Source organism: Phyllostomus hastatus, unplaced genomic scaffold (genome assembly GCF_019186645.2).
Source record: "Phyllostomus hastatus isolate PE091 unplaced genomic scaffold, TTU_PhHast_1.1 phas_contig_86, whole genome shotgun sequence".
Lineage (NCBI taxonomy): Eukaryota > Metazoa > Chordata > Mammalia > Chiroptera > Phyllostomidae > Phyllostomus > Phyllostomus hastatus.
In genome coordinates this window covers 9,554,038-9,572,364 of record NW_025333977.1, presented here as the reverse complement: position 1 = coordinate 9,572,364, position 18,327 = coordinate 9,554,038, and positions in this window count along the sequence as shown.

The window sequence follows — 18,327 nt, the reverse complement described above, 5'->3', positions numbered from 1 at the left end:
GGATTTGGGGGCATCTTTCAGCTATAAATTAATTCATGGGTACACCAAAACCTGAAATACCCCAGTCTCCTGTTTTAATCATTTTAATCGTTCTGCTATTGCATTTGCAAATTGAACTGTTTCTAGTGGGTGACTAATGTTGGTAACCCGATCACTAGCCCAGATCTCCATCTCAAGCGCTTGTGTTGGACTCTCCTCCTCTAAATGTTGGAGAAATCTGGAGTTCAGGCCCCAGTTCCACACACACACGTCTGGGTTGTCTATGCATGTATGAGCCTCAACCATCTCCCTCCAGACCTGACCTCTGTCCTGAGCTCCATATACCCTACTGTCTCCTCACGTATCTTGACCTTAACCAAAACCAAATTCATAATTTTTTTCACCCAGACTTGATCCTCCTCAAGTGTTTCCCATCTCACCATTCACCTAACTATCTGAACCAAACCTCAGTATTGCCCTTGATTCTCAGCCTCAGCCCATGTTCAAGTCATCGGCAAACCCATGTGGCTGTATCTGAAAAGTCTGTATTGGGCTAACTCACTTCCCATCAACCTCAATTTATTCTAAGCCATCAAGATCCAACAGCCATTCTGCTTTTAGTCCTGCTCTGCATTGTCTAAATTATGTCAGATCATTCCTTTCCCTAGCTCATCACTCTCCATTGGCTTTCCCTCACAATCAAAGTAAAGCTTAAGTCTTCACCCCTGCTGACCAGGCTCCAAGCGATGTGCTTTCCAGTTTCTAACTAACTCACCGACTTCTCTCCCAGGACTCCCTGAGCCCAAGCTCACTAGTGTCCTGCTGTCTCTCTCAGGTAGCAAGTCTGTCCTAGCCTCAGGGCCTTTTCTCTTGGTGCACCTGCTGCATGAACTCCTCTAATCCCAAATCTCTGCATGGCTCAACTCTTAATACTTCTTTCCAGTGTCTGTCAGAGTCACCTCCGCAGAGAGGCCATCCCTGAAAGCCTATCTAAAGATATCTGAAGGAAGAGATATCTGAAAACTATCTAAAACAACTCCACCCAACCCACATCACTCTCTATCCCCTTAAGATGCTTAATTTTCCTTCATAGTACTTCTCACTACCTGATGTTCTGTATGTAACTGCTGCTGTCTGTCTTCCCCATAATCTCCCTGGAGCAGGGATTTGATGAGCTTTATTCATTGTTGTCTCCCCAAGCTTTAAAATAGTTCCTGAATGTCTGTGGAACTATTGACTGAATCAATGAGGAAACAATGGATCAGTGTTTAAATACATATATATGTATAAATATATATATATTTATGTTTGATATATTTATGTTTAGTATATAAATATATATATTTATGTTTAATGGTTTATACACAAACACACACACATATATGCACACACACTTAAATTTTTAGAGCAACTTTAAGTGCACAGCAAAATTGAGCAGAAGGTACAGAGATTTCCCATATAGCCTCTCCCCCTGCCCCTACATATGTCCATTCACCCCACTATCAACATCTGGCACAAAACTGGCACATTCATCACAACCAACAAACCTACACTGCCCCATCAGTACCACTGAAAGTGCATAGTTTATACTTGGGTTCACTCTTGTTGAACCCATGTTGGGATATGACTGTTATCTCAAAATGACATTTTCCCCAAGTCCTCAATGCCACAGGGCACTCTTCCTTGCTCCACCCCTCACTCACAACATTCCTTGGAGGCAGAGGCTTGCTAAGTCTTCTGTGACACTCACAGTTTAAATGCCTTCCTTTGCACTTAGGTCCCTCGTGCCTGTCATAGCACTTTTGTAGCTCCCAGAGAATACTGCAAGAGAAGCTGACAGTAACTTATGACACTGGAGGCTAGTGAAGACTGCTGCAATATTTCATACTGGTTAAGAGCACAAACCCTTGACCTAGATTGTTTGGGTTCAAATCCTGTCTGGCCCTTACTAATTGTCTGGCCTTAGCGAGGCATTTAACCTTTTTGGCTTCAGTTTCCTCTTCTGAAAATAATGATTGTAATACCTAGATCTCATAAACTCACAATGGTTAAAATTAGTTGATACATGCAAAATACTGAGAGCAGTGCCTGGAACCTAACGAAAACTATATGTTGGTGATGATTTTTCTGTTATTTCACCAGCCTCAGATTTCAATTTATGCTTGTGTTTTGGCTGGGTTACACTATAAATTGTCAGTAAATTCACATTCTTCCCCCATGCTTCTTACATAAATCTGAGTCTCAAATTCTTCCTTGTCTCTCATATTGGATGGTTAAGTAGGTAAAAGCAACAAATGAGAAGTCATGTTTTTTCAACTTCAAAATTCTGGTTCTAGTTGTGATCTCTATTTGTTTTCCAGTCCTAAACACGCCTGAATTAGTTTACCGGGGCCGCCATAACACAGTGCCACTCACTGGGGTCCTGAACCACGGGAATTCATTTTCTCACAATTCTGGCGGCCAGAAGTCTGAGATCAAGGCAGCAGCGGTGTTGGTTTCTTCTGAAGCCTTTCTCCTTGGCTTACAGACGGCCTTCTTCTCCCCAAGTCTTCACATGGTCTTCCTGTAACAGAGCCACTGGGCTCTGTTGCCCACTGCCAACAAAATCCGTGACTCCCAATGCCAGAGTCTTATGAGAAGGAAAGGAACTGTTTATTCAAAAGTTCTACAGGATTAAAATAATGGCAGAATTTTTCTGCTAAATCCCACTCCCCCCGAAACAAAAGAAATACCCGCAAACACAAACAGTTCTGCCTCCCCTTGCCAAACCAGGCCAGTCAAATATACTGTCTCTCAAGAAAAGAAATAAAAGTTTATACCTTGGCTAGGCAGATTCCCATTTTAACATTTGGCTTCTCCCAGTCTTCCTTGCTTGACCAGGCTCCTGCTCTTAATCCAAAACTGCACGACCCCTCCTCATGGTGGACCAGTGGAAGTTTTTCTGCATCCTTTCAAACCATGTGGCCAAGACCCCCGCATGGTTGCTACACCTGGTTTTCTGCTCCTTTCTAAGCTGTGTGGCAGAGACCCCCATATGGCTCAGAGAGCATGGCTGCCCTGCATTTGAGTTTAAATCTCAGCACAGATCTTCCTCCATAATCCCATTTCCAACTCCTCCCACAAAGGGTTACATCTGCCAGTACTCTGCCTCCTCTGCCTTTCCCAGATACCATTGTAAGTCCATGCAGGCTCAGCCCTGTGACTAGGGTAATGCCCTTCTTGCTCTGCACAGCAGGAGTCGAAGCCACGCCCATCTCCCTGGCTCTGAGTGCAGGCACAGCTATATTAACATTACCGAAACACTGGCCAAGTTCTTTAGATATGCAAAATAACTCTCAATGGCCCTGCTCCTCTAAACCTTCTCCCAGCCATGTTAGTGGAGGCTTTGGGGCTTCCTCATTTTGGGGACCTCTAGCTCAGCACCCCCAGTACTTTCCCTCTGTGACTGTCCCTGTCCTGATATCCTCTTTATAAGGACACTAAATTACATTAAAGCCCTCTTTAATGACTTCATTTTACTTCATTATCTTTATTAAGCCCTTATCTCCAAATACAGTAGCATTCTGAGGTTCTAAGTGTTAAGATTGCAACATATGAATTTAGTGGAACAAATTCTGCCCATCACAATATCACATAACTTATTTCTAATTACTTTTCTGTGCAGCTAGCATAAATTATTGACACCTAACTATATGAACACTGTCATAATTATAAGTTACTCCAATGAATTAAAATTTTTAGAAAAACATAATTATTGATACCTAAATCTATGTGAAAAGAAGTCTTCCTAAATTAAATATAATAGAATTCAAGTCACAGCTTAACTATAATAATGAAAAATAGTATCAACAAATGAATCCTCTATAGTTATTACTCTATGCCACACAGAGAATATGGGATTTTTTAGAGTTCATTTGCAAATTGTCAGTGAAGAAATGGCCATGAGCCAAAGAACAAACAAAAAAATGTGGAATTAAATGATTTTTTAAAAGCTAATTTAAAAAGCAGTGACTTCAAAATTAATACAACTTAAAAACGCAATACATAAATTTGATAAATCGGAGGAAAGTAATTCATTTGAAAACTTTAGGTCAGTTTAATAAATATTTTAGTTTTTTTAAAAAATTAACATCTCTGCTTCATAAACTATAAAAAAAATTTTTTTTTCTTGTTCCATCATCAGCCAGTTTGTAGGTGGACTGGCCACCGAAACTACACCTCTCTCAGTGCAGACCTGGACTACAGCAGAACGCATGCAGTCAATAAAATATCACAGGTTATGGATTTTCATTCTGGATTCAAGCCCTATTTATTAGTTTAATATTGAAAATAACAAAAATGGAATTATTTGGAAAAAATGAATGAAAGCAGGCATTACAAACTTTAGGGTAGGGTTAACCAAATTTGTTTAGGAGCTCCGCTTAAATGAGTGATTGGGTAGGAAATCATTTCACAGCAAACGCACTGTAGCGCCTGCTCACCACCTGCTCTCCTCACACATCATTTGTCCTATAGCATTCGAGGACAAAGATGATCTGTTATGCATCTTCTTGCTTTTAGTGGTTAACACAAGATATAGATAATAAATCAGCTTTATCTAAACATATTAACCTCAGCACTACAAAAAAATATTGATAAAACTCCCTAATTTGCAAAGCACAAGTGACTTTGATATGAAGCAAACCTTTAAGAATTTTTGAATGAAGATTTTAAATGTTGTAGGAGTCATTGATGTATAGCTCAATCTATCTGCAACTAACAGTCAAAGAGATGAATTCAGAAGTGCCAGGCCTGAGTTATTCTCCATAAAATGCCTTGTTTAATGTTTCTTTAATGAAATCAAATCGTTAAGATAATGAAAATAAAGAGAAAGGTCAAGTCACTGAGGATAAGCCACTTAACCTTCTATCTTATTGCATATAACAGCACAGAGTAAGAAACCAATCTTCCTAAATTGAATTTATTTCATATTCCTAATGCTTTTGAATAAATCATCTTCTATAATTAAGTAATGTGCGCTGCTTTTCTGAAAACCCTGCCATCAGTTGTTAGGTTTGGTTGGGGTTTTCCAGACGGGCTATCAAGCTGCAGAGGCGTTCCCCATGTTCCCCATGGAGTCGCAGTCGCCAGCTCTGCCCTGCGGGGTGCACTGAATCTATCTGAGCATTCGAGAAACAATAGGAGAAGGAGACCTAATAAAGACTCCAGCAGTAAAACACCTCAAGATGATGGTTTGAACTCCCTAAATCAGCCTGGAATTACATTCCACTTCTCACCAAAGAGAGCAACAGGTAATGTTGCTGTACTGTTAGAACCCTTCCCACACTTTTCATTTTCTAGAAATCTAATTCAGATACTGTACTTGTGGGTATCCGAACACGTACCTTCATAAGCACATGGTATAAAGTCCCATTTCTTTGTTGTTTGCTCCAGATAGTTTTTTTGTACTTTTGCAATACAATTCTTTCCAAACATTCAAATTTTAAAATGCATTTGAAAGGGAAGAATTCAGAGCTAAGGCTAATGCTTCCTGTTGTCTTTTTAGCAGGCTGCTAAAGCACATTTAAAAACCATTTAAATCCTTCTGGAATTTTGCTGATTTTCACCTAAGACGTAGTATAAAAATTAGAGGCTTTTCATTTATTCATGGTTCATTTTCTATTTATTTGAAGCCAAATGGGGATGGTTCAGATCTATTTTTGGTAGCTAACTAAAATGGATCAAAAGGAAGAAAGGTAAGTATTTATTTTCTCCATATGAAACTTATTCCACTTCCCTTTGTTTTCTGCACAATAGGACAGAGCAAGTCCAAAAGCCACGTCTACTGTGGCCACGTGTCTTACCAGAGCAGCTCTCTGCTATTTTTCTGCAGAAACTCACGAGTGATGACGTTCACGCTACAGACACGCTCCTGTGCATACTCCCCGGAATGCTCACTCTAACTCCATTCCTCTCCCTTCTCCAGAGGCTCCACCTGAATGCAAGGGAATGAGAATAAGAAGGGCTAACCTTGAACATGCCCTGCTTTATAAAGAAAAGAAAGTGGCCCTTCCTCCAGCTTGCATAATGTAGTTGCTATTGGTAAATAATTCCATATGATACATTGATGTATTGTAACTCTTCAGTGGAGAATTATATTTTAGGTTTTTTTTTTAATGAGATTTTCTTGTGTGTATTCAGTTTCAAAAATGAAATCCGCTGTTCCTGTTGAGGATAGCTACACTTTTCAGACTTGTGTTTTAAAGTTACTAAAAACAATTTTCCCATGCAAAGACTAAGAAAATATATTCAGTTTTGCTTCTCAGTATTTGAGATTTGCTCCATTCATCTCATTGTCTTATTTCAAGGTATGTCAACCAATCGCACCACAATCTTTCAAAATTATCTGATGTTGACACCCATTATCTTAAAATCTTAAGTGCTTGAATGAATTGAATTATGAAGACTAATATTTTATAAGCTATTTTCTGTTCTTCTTGAAACCTACAACATAACGGGCTAATGCTGTGCTCTAATTAAACACTGCACTTTACAGTTTGATTCAACACATGAATAAATGAAAAGCTTCCTTCAATAAAATAAAAAGTCTCTGTCACATTTAAAACATCTATCCAAGCTATTTGATTAAAAAAAAGTAAGACTTTTCTCTTTTGACTTCAGCTTAGTTACCAGTTAATGATGGTAGACACCCAGATTTTCATTTTTAGGGAAATGTTTACGCTTTCAGTATCGACAACTGGACACTCCTATTGCACTGAAATGATGGCCACACACTGATGGTGACTCACTACTTATAAGTGGGGGGAGCTGTGAAGGCTGGAATGACCTACTAATAAGTGCAAAAGAAGTCACAGGGAAGAAACTTTAAACAAAGAGCCAGAAGTGAGGCATCTTGCCTGAGTATGGAAGGGGCAATATTTTCCTTCAATGAGGATGGTGACACCAATTGACAGTCTAAGAAGTTAATGGCAGAATAAAGAATAAAAGTATATCAGACTAGCATGTCTCATGGCCAGTAAACAAATGTAATTTGCTGGGCAATGTTGAAGAGACAGCATTTCCCTTTCTCTGCTTCACAGCCGCATGAAGATAGGTGACTGTTTTATATCTGCAAAGCAGACATAGCTTCTGGGGAAATATTCCAGCCACACTTTTTTAACCATGATTACTTGAGGAAGAGTTCTATGAGTGTGTGAAAAAGTTTCTTGGGGGGAAAAATTAAAGAAATGCCTTCCTGGACGAGCGATTATTTTGTTTGCTTGTTTCAAAATCTATGTTAGAATTAAAATTAAATATTTTCTTTATAAATTAATTTAAAAGTAATTTAACTGATTCATTGTATTTCAGCCATACTCAAATAGCTGGCAGGGTTTTGCAAAAGGCTTCATTCATTGGAGCAGTGTGTGACAAGTTTTAGATTTAAATGGAGATGAAAGGAATGGAGGAATCAACTGGGAAACGTAAGGAGCTCCACCAGACATAACATGTGTTCTCCCTTGTCCCAGTCACTCTGTGCTTCCCCTGGTTTTAGAAACAAATGAGACCAAACACTTCATCTTCAGAAAGTGCTGAAGAGGAAACTGTAGAGCAAACTGCTATGAAAAAGATTAATTGTTACATAACAATTTTATTTGAGAAATTTGACTTTCAAACGTTTATTTGTTGATTGTTTTTTTGTTTGTTTGAATTATTTTTATGCTAAACATTTATTACTCTTAAAATAAAAAACTAGACAATAATGTCATGAAGAAATGCTAGGAACTGTATCCAGTGCAGAGATTCCGAGGCAGCACCCGTGGCTGTCTTTGATGAACTATAGTCCCCCATAACCTGGGGGCATTCCCAGACCCCTTGGTGGACACCGGACACCACAGCTAGTACAAGACCCCATATATACTATGTTTTTTTTTTCCTGTAAGACACACCTATTATAAAGTTTAATTTAGAAAGCAGGCACAGTAAGAAATTAACAACAACTAATAATAAAATAGAACAATTATAAAAATATACCTCTCCATGGCCTGTCTGAATTATATCACTACTGCTGTGCTTTAGGGCCATTATTAAGTAAAATAAGGGCTCCTCGAACACAGCACTGAAATCCCTGGAGAGTTGGTCTAATAACCGAGATGGCCAGGTGACTAAGTGACTGATGGGAGGGGGCACGCTGGACAAAGGGGAGATGCACATCTTGGGTGGAATAGACAGGGCAGGACAGTGTGAGAGGTCACCACGCTGCTCGGAATTGCGTGCAATTGAAATCTTATGAATTGTTTATTGCTGGAGCTTTTCAGACCGAGGTTGATTGTGGGTAACAAACTGCAGAAAGCAAAACAAGGAGAGACTACTGCACAAACACTGGATTAGAATTTTCAAAACAACTATTAACAATGGTCATGAAATTTAAAAAATTAAAAGATTAAATACCCTAATTACTCGAATAAACCAATAAAAAGGGAAAATTAACAGTGCCATCATCGCCACATACTGACTACTTGGTATGAGAATGTAATGTAACTTACATTTCTATGCAACAGTAACAACATGAATCACCGTTGTGTTCTTTGTAGACCCATAGTTAAAATTAGTGGGCTTTTCAGCAGCAGTATGAAAGGACATCAGAATAAGAATGCGATCTTCAGAGACAGAGGGCAGGCACAGAAAACCAGTTCAGTGTCTTCTCATCTGGGCAGCCCATAAATTACTTACCTTCTCTGAGTTTGTAAAAGAAAACATGTTATCACAAGTAGGATTATTCTGAGGCTTACATAAGGTCATATACAAAGTACTTGGCACATAACAGGTGCTAAATAAACTACTGAAATTGACCATTGCAGTTGGTTGATAAAGGCATCCATAAATCAGAAATCAACAGAAGACCAGTTAGCTGTTAGAAAGGGCAGCTCAGGGGACCACCCAGAATTTAAACAACATATAAAATAACTTTTCACCAATACAAAACTGAGAATTGCGTATGTCAGGAGGAATAAACATGGTTTTACATAACTCCTTTAAAAATACAGGGTGTGGCAAAAGTAGGTTTATAATTGTGAGTACACAAAGCACAGAGTTTATTGTTGTATTTATTAATTATTGTATTATTTCCCACACAAACAGCTGTAAATCTACTTTTGCCCCACCCTGTATATACCTATACTGTTAAGAGTGATTTAACTTATCACAAACATTCAAGTAACTAAACTGTAAATAATGAAACAATCAAAATCTTTTCAAATGTATAAATTGAAGGCAAAATCAATTTTTTAAAGTATTCTATCAGAAACCAAACATTTTTCCATAGAGATATAATGAACTGTATATTGCTCAGGTCATAAAAGATTAGACTCTAAATTTTAGAGTTTATGTAAATTAATAAAAATCATCATAGCTCTACTGGCTTAAATTGTGTTGCTAGTAATAATAAAGATCTTATTTGCCCCTTTAAGAGAACTGTAAAATTTCATTGATGCTTATTATCTTTATACAAATCACCACATGGATATGAACAGTATAACCTAAATGACTTAATCTTGTCTGTAAGGCTTTATAGTTTAATTATTTTATTCATATTATAATATATGTTACTGCATGCTATAATTTAGTTATGTATTATCAGAGCTTACAATTTAATTATAAACTGGGTGACGAATATGCCATTCTTTCACCAAAACTCCAAATTTCCTGGGCTTCTATTATTTCCTGAAATGCATATTTCATGAAGAGAAGAAAAGCATCTTAAACAGTTCCACTGCCATTGACCTGTGACCCACTCAGGCGCTATCCAGATTTCTAAAACTTCACATTCTGAAATTAAATCGAATCTGAAAATCACTCACTAATATCCATGAAATGGAACCTGATTTGAGTGGCAGTACATTTCTGAGTGCTGACAATCATTTCTCAGTGAGACCCGCAGCATTCAGGCAGGAGAGTCAAAATCAATCATTAGAAATTAGTCATATTTCAAACTTCTTAATTTAAAAAAGATACCAAGTTTTCAATTGTAGTATCTTATGTCCATTATTGAAAAAAAATTATATTCCCTTCTCAGTCCAAATTCTTTACCTTGAAAAACATTTATTTTTTATGCTTTTTAAATAATCTTGTTTTCTACAGTGGAGCCCTTTAACTCCAAAGACATTATTTTACCTTGTGAAGTTGTTTGTGTGTAAATCAAAAAAGATAAGTGAGGGAACCAGATAGCTAGTGAAAACTCGCATTTATGGGTTGCATTGTACACACTCCAGATACTCAGCGAGGTCCATGGCCAACAGCATCAGCAGCAGCGTGGAGCTTTGTCAGAAGCCCAGAATCCCAGACCTACTCAGTGAAAACCTGCATTGTAGTAAGATCTGAGGGTAACTTACATGCATATTCAAGCTTGAGTCTTGATTGTAAAACGATCCAGTACACTGATATTAGAAACAACTGATTCTTAGCTCTTATCAATAATGAAAGTATGTCGACTCAGTGATGAAGTTACTCTATATACTTAAAACCTAGGAAACTGGAGTTGAAAGTCACTTTAGAAATTCCTCTAAAACTTCACCCCTAAGAGAAATAGGTAGAAGGAAAAAAAGTCTATTAGACATCTGTTTCATCCTTAGTTTAAACGATCTCTTCTCTTACACCAACTTCGCTTTTCTTTTTAAAGCCCAAGAAGCCAATTTCAGGAAACTGAGTCAATTGCATTAGAAAACAGTTTTCTACTGAAGTGGGGTTATGGAAACCATCAAACTCTTAATTAAGAAAAAGCATGCAATTATTTGGCTTTGTCTCACCAGGGAAGAAACAGCATTATGCTATTTGTAACAATATAGGTACACCCAATAAACTTTTTCTGGAATTGTAAGAATGCTATATTTAGGGACAACATAAACCAGTTGTCCTCAAGATGAAAGTAATCAATGGTCATCCAAATTACTCAAGAAAGTAATATTGAGTTTTTGTCTCCTGATGAAGAGTGGATGATTACTTGAAGTTCTAGAGAATCAGAAATAGTTCACATTGAGCTCCACAGGAAGTTGGAAATAAGGCTCATCATGTCCTCCCCACGAGGATCTGAACAGCTGTTCTTTATTTGGGAGACTGGATGATGACTGACAGTGCAGGGGCCTGAGATGTGACTGCATGGGAGTCTGAACATTTTTTATACCCTATTTGACAAAATGCGAGAAAGGAAAGATTAACTCTGGGGAAGAAGAGAGACCTGAAGACAGAGATAATTCCCCTGTCTTACATGTGATAACTGATTCAGTGGTAAGAAATTAGTGTGTGTGTGTGTGTGTGTGTGTGTGTATACATAAATACACATACATATAGGTTTGACATAAGTGTCTAAAACCTGCCATCTTCCCTTGATAGACCATTAAAAACAATGGGATTAAGCAAATCATCCCTCCAATATTTACAAGAATTCAACCACTGAGGCTAAGATACCCTCTGTCATACTATGCCTTTTTCTCATTTCTAATTCTTCCTCAGTGTTAACCTTCAGGTAATTAAAACAGTTTTCTTACAAGAGTTGCTTTTAAAAGAAGGCAATTAAAAATAGATTTTGAAATTTTCAGAGGAAGTCATAATACAATTCAGAATATATTATTTTTTTCCATGCCCAATTTTTCCGCATTATCACTTAAAATGCAATGACATGATTTGTGCTGAGGGGTCTGAGTTTTACATGTAATCACTCAAGAATACAAAGTAGATTAATTAAATTTGAGAGAAATCTATCTTTATCACCACTTAAAAGATTAATGTATTTTCTCTAATTTAAAGAATTAGAGAACTTAATCATGGATTTAGGGATAAAGCACACCCGTTTCTGAAATAGAAGTGAATTATCAGCAGTCAAAGAACGCAAAATACATTATCTCCATTAATTGTCCCTTAATAAGTATTTTAATTCCTCAACAAACCTGGTAAGTTTTTTGTTAACTCCACAATTAGTCTCTGACAGAGAGGTACTACAGAGAAAAGTGTTTTTATAATAGAAGATCTTTATCCTGAGAACTCCCTGTTCTCAGAAAGATAATATTAGTAAGTTTTAGAATTGCCTTTTAATAATAATAATGTGATTCAAATATTACTTTTTTATACAGATCAGATCTCTATACAAATAACAGAATGCCTGAGGGTCCAAAATTAGGACTGTAGGTGTCAAGACCATGGCCGATTTTTGGAATAAGGGATGAAAGCACAATATAAACAAGAGCCAGATGAAATTTCATCAAGTTACCAATGCTTTACTCCCACAGTTGTTCTTAGAATTACCATGAGGTCAGGCAGGTGTCCCCTTCAGTGTGCCCAAGTGTAGTCTGCAGTGCAGGTTGCATTGAATTGGGAGTTGGCAACCTGGTTTTATTTTCATTTTCGCCTTCAGTTAACTTTGTTAGACCAATCATATTTCTGAGTGTTGGTATTACCTACTTTAACTGGAAGTTATTTACTATGTCAAGGACTCTCAAGCTGAGGACCAGCAGCATCAGCACTCCCTGGGAACTTGTTAGGAATGCTGCTTCCCAGGCCTCGCCCCGTACTTACTGAATCAGAAACTGCCGGGGTGGGCTTCAGCTCCGTGTTTTAACAAGGCAGCCAGATGACTTGGCTGTACTCTCAAGTTGCCTTATGTGATCTCTTAAGTTCCTGCTAGTTGTGAGGTCACTGGCAAGTACAACTACGGATTTATGAGCTTCAGTCAAGGACTTAATGAGTTAAGTCAAGGGTTATACCTTACTGAGCCCCAGCCTTAGAATACTTCAGTAAACAAATGAACAATTGGGCATATCATCTCCATAGTGGAGTAATCTCTTCTCTACCCAAAGTCCAATTACACTTCATGACTATTTTATGGCAAATGCCATCCGACCTTACCATGGAGAAAAGCATCTGGTGCATGCATTAACACAAATGGCTAAGTCCCACTCTCAGAGTTTCTGATAGAGTAGGTAGGTGTGAGGGTCAGCACTGTAAAAGGAGCTGCTGATGCTGTAGTGGGGGGACCCCACTGTGAGATCCACTGCCATGGAGCACACCCCACTGGGCACATGGCTGGCTGCTTGTGGTGCTTCAGAAAGCTTCAGAGTGTTGGCTAAGAGTACAGAATTCAATCAGAAAAGTTATAAGGTTGTATATGTGTAAAACATGAAGAAAGAGCCTGAAACAAGGGTAGACTAGATATAGGTATGTTTGTAATATGTGTAATATCTACACTCCATCTATTTTTTAGAAATCAGAACATTGACTACTGTCTTTGATGGACACACTATAATTTATGCTTTCCTTAATCTTTTTCTTACTGGCTAATCTCTTCTCACAAAGAAACTGCCTAAAAATCTTAAGGATAATAAATATTATAACATGAAAATATTATAGCATGAAAGTTCAATTTGTTTCTGCCAGTTTACATTTTTCTAAGTTCTCTGTCAAACTTTTCTATGTTTCTTGAAAAGCTGACCTACATGACTGAGGTGAACACGACCAAGTTTACTACTAAGTTTAATGAGAGTCTGACATTCTGAAAAATAGAATTCCAAGTGTTCAAATTAAACAGATGAAGTAATTTAAGAAACAAATGCCTAACATAAGAAAAATCCAGTATGATAATAGAAATTCAAATTGTTAGCTAGTGGTTGTTTGTACTGTAAAATAATTTCCTTTCTAATGACTCAAGGGTGGGTCCATTAAATAGTAAGTTGTAGCTTAAATATGATTTAATTTTATATAGCTTTTTTCCAAATCATATCCACTGCATAAACCAAGGCATACCTGACCTTGGAAAACCAATGCAGAGCAGGCCACAGGCTTATAATGCAATATGCTAATTTCCCCAAGGTTCTGGAACCCTATTGCCTTTGCTTCTGATAACTTTACAGAAAATTTAAGTCCCATTAACACTATAATAGCATTGCCATTGCAAGCTATACATTTTCAGGATGAGGCATAAAAGAACAGGCTACAACTTTTCATTCTATGATATTTTCCTGCAGTTGATGTAGAACTTTGAAATATTCCAACTTTCTTGTTAATTGTGACCTATTTAGTGTTTCAGTCACACTTACGTCCTTATCCCCTGTGACTCATCACTCATTCAACTGATACCGAGAGTTGAATCCTGACAGGCTCACCACTGCTAGGCCCTGGGGATAAAAGGGTGGGTCCTTGCCCTTACAGACGTATCTTCTAATAGAGGAAATCAATAATAAAATTCAATGAATAAACAAATTAAATATATTGAAGGGACAGATGGTATCTTATTTCTAGATACAGTGCTTCTGTGGTGTTCAATATTTAATTAATTACACGAATACATGCTTTATGGTTTGCAGATGGTTATGTCCCTAAACTAAAGGTAACTAGCTGAAATAGATATTTGAGTACATCATCTTATAAAGCAGTATTCTAATCAAATAAGCTAACAAGCTTTCTGATATTTATTATAGAGACTCTAATTCAAGACCTATAATGTTAGTTAAGAAACTTCATGTATACTATATATCATGAATCTAAATGCTCATTTTAATATGTTGTTTTCCTGATTTGATACATAGTAAAAACATTATGGCTGAAATCCTTAGTAAATCCTCCATTACCTAGCAATCCTCCCCATTCTCAATCTGCAGATTCTACAAACACAGCCTCACTCCCCACCTTCCTGCACCTTCTATTCCTGGGAACCACACACTCAAACTAAGGAAAAAGGAAAGTTAATTAGAGTTACATTGCATATATTACCATGGCATGAAGCAGGGAGTTACATAAGAGAGTAAATTATGGTTGCTATGGGAACCATAATTCAGTATTTTGGGCAAAAGCTTCAACTCTATTCAGGCCAATTATATTTTACAGAATAATGCCAAGAGGAAAATACTCTGAAAGTTCACTTGTTTTAAATAACAAATTTACAGAGATTTCATTTTTACTCTAAAATGCACATAAATCACAGTCAAGAAAATACCTGTCTCACAAACTTGAATAAGGAAATGAAATTTCAATGGCACTGATATTGACAGTAATTATAAAACTCACTCACTTTCTCTACTATATTATTTGATTACTTTTGATAAAATGTTCTACTGCTTAACAAAGCTGGACACCACACAAACTGGCATTCTGATACCAAAAATGTACAAATCAGGTTCTTCTAATCTATTTAAGTTCTCATATGCAATACTTTAAATTCCATTTGGAATTCATTGCAGAAAACAAAATCTTTTCATCTTCTCTGGAAAATGAAAGACTGTGTTTTCAATAGTCAAAGTGGGCCAGCCACTTTGAGGGTAATTTTGAAGATAGCTTTGAAGAAAAAGAAGGTACTTTAAGAGGTCAGAAGTTTTTTTTAACATGGAAAATTGGCGATTCTCCCTGTGTGGCTCTGTGTTACCATACTTATAATTTTTGTCAAATTTTTTTAAACTGCATGTTCAAATGACTGAACAAAAACATTTTCTAGAAGCCCAATTTAGTTTATTTATTTTTGGTGTGTTATCTACTCTATACATTATCCAAATTGCTAAGACCAAAACAGCACTATAGACAGTCCCACTGTGCAGGCATTTCTGATGCTCCCCTGTAGGCTGGTACAGATCAATTGTATCACTTGTAATTACCAGGGTAAATATTTCTTCAAAATCACCATGACCACCGTGATAAATCCAAACAACTACTGTATGACTTTTGGGTAATTCATATACATGTTTTTTTTTCTATTGATAAAGTTCAATTCTTCTGAGAAAAACATTAAATAGGAAAATTGTTAGTAATTTGGCTGCTAAAAGTAAACTACAGACAGTTCATAAAAGTAATTTAAAAAATAATTATTACTTTTCTCCAAATAATAGTGAAATAGTAATTAATCAAAAGAAGAGTGAAATTCATTTTCACTGAAAATGCTACATTGAAAATCATTTCTAAGCTATAAAAGGTAACTGCAAATAATGACATTGCAAAACACCCTACACAATTTGTTTATATTTATGAATACATATATTTTCTTGGCTACTGACTATGGTGATTCATAACAGAATACTTTCTCATCACAGACTTTTTAATTAGAAAGAAAACATAATATTCCCAAAGCCAATAAAACCTACAGATAAGAAAAAAAAGTTGCCAAACAGCACAGATGATTATAGAGGAAAACAGAGAAAAAGAAAAACAGGAAATTTAGGTATACCAAATCTGTTTTCTCTATCTTGTGATCACATTACTGATTAAATATGATTTTTCCATTTTTAATGTAATGCAAAGATGCTACACAGAACACAATATTCTATCAAAACCATCTGTTTTAACATAAGACAGTTCTTAAATTTGAGAAGCAAGTTTCAACTATCCAATAACTCATTTACTCATTTCACCAAACAGTACTTTTTATTGCATAGAATTATTTTAAATGGAGACAACTGTACTTGAATAGCAATAAAAAATGCAAAAAAACCCCAAAAACAAACCCACCCAGGATTCTTTCATTACTGCCTATCTTTCTTATAGAGACTCTTCCAGCTGCTTAGAACCTTTTGATGGGCTTGGAGATTGTTCTTGCTCAGTTATAAAACTGTTACTGGGTTTGCCAAAAAGTTGGTTTGGTTTTTTCTTTAAGGTGGATCTAGTAGCACTTAGCTGTCTTTAAGTTCATTTGAAACAATTTTGTTAGATTGTATTGTGACAGCTGTCATGTCAGCATGCATTTAAAAAAGAACTTATCAAAACTGGTGAACTTTTGTATTGCCATTTTAATAATGAAAATGGAAGAAAATAAGCAACATTTTCAGCACATTATGTTTTATTATTTCAAAAAAGGTAAAAACATGACTGAACGCAAAAAAGGATTTGTGCAGTGTATGGAGAAGGTGCTGTGTCTGATCGAATGTGTCAAAAGTGGTTTGCAAAGTTTCATGCTGGAGAGTTCTTACTGGACAATGCCCGGGTAGACAAGCTGAAGTTAAGAGCCATCAAATCAAGATATTGAGAACAATCAGCCACACAGGAGATAGTTGACATACTCAAAATATCCAAATCAATAAAGTTATTGGTGAAAATGAAAGACGTGCTTTTTGTTTTATGGGGGAAAAAAACACATGGAGTTTTTGGCCAAAACTTTACATCTCCTACTTTCTAGGAATGTTAGATTTCCAAATGTGTTCCCTGTTAGTGCAGAATGGTAAGTGTCCCCCCAGGTAGGGTGTCTGGTTACTTAAAGATATTCGGATATATTTCACAGGTATTAAAATATCTATTTCGTTTAAAACAAGAACAAAAACAACCATGTTGGGTTTGGAGTAGAGATCCGTGGCCAAGTTAATTCCACATTAATGAACCTGCTGACAGGATACTTAATGCTGTATTTCAGGGGCTGGCAGCCACAGGCTGGCCAGAGACTGGCAGATTCCCGACGCTCTTTTTCACAAGGCCACCGCCTCCTCGGCTGCCCGCTCCTGACAGCCTGGCTAAGGGATTTGGGCACAGGCAGTTGTGTGTCCTGGACACGCTCACTCATTTCACCTGGAGGCTAAGAAAAATGAAGGGAAGACGGAAGGAAAAAAGGTGAAAATAAAGAGGGACGGGATGCATACAACACATTTTCTACCAAAGTGAGGAGTTCAGATATGAAATAAGCCCTGAATTAACTGGAAAGATATTGTGAGGTGAAGTGGGGGAAGTGGAGTGAAGCTGAAAACCTTCAGGACGTCTCCCACAGAGGTTTAAGGGGCCCCAGACAAAACTACGTTGTTGCCCTTGACCTCCCTTCCAGGATTCCTCCTGTACTTCTAGGTCCCCAGACTGTCACCAGCATGCCTTGAGGTGACATTCAGGTTCATGACCCCAACCATTCAGGTTCATGACCCCAACCACAACCTCCTTTTGAATCATACTCCTTATTTCCGGATAACTAAAAGCCCCAATAAATCTCAATCCCTGAATACTGTGTTTTCCTCTTTGGCGTGAATTTAATGAGCTAATCAAAGTGATAGTGTCCCAAGCACAATAAAGAACGTGGACATTTTAAACAGAAAGCATTCATTGCAATGCTCCCGAGTTAAGGAAGGTCTTAACTGCTCTTACTCTAGGTTCAACCCTTCTCTCCTCTGGTTTCTGCCTCCTCCCTCTATCTCTACATAGTCTAGTTCAGAGTAATGGTTCTCAACCAGGGAGCATTATGCTTCCCAGGGAATTATGTGTCAATGCCTGCAGATATTTTTGATTATCAAGACTGGGGTGGGAGGATGCTACTGGCATCTAGTGCAGGGGTGTCAAACTCATTTTTACCAAGGGTCACACCAGCCTCCAGGTTGCCTTCAAAGGGCCAAAATAATTTTAGAACTGTATAAATGTAACTACTCCTTAACT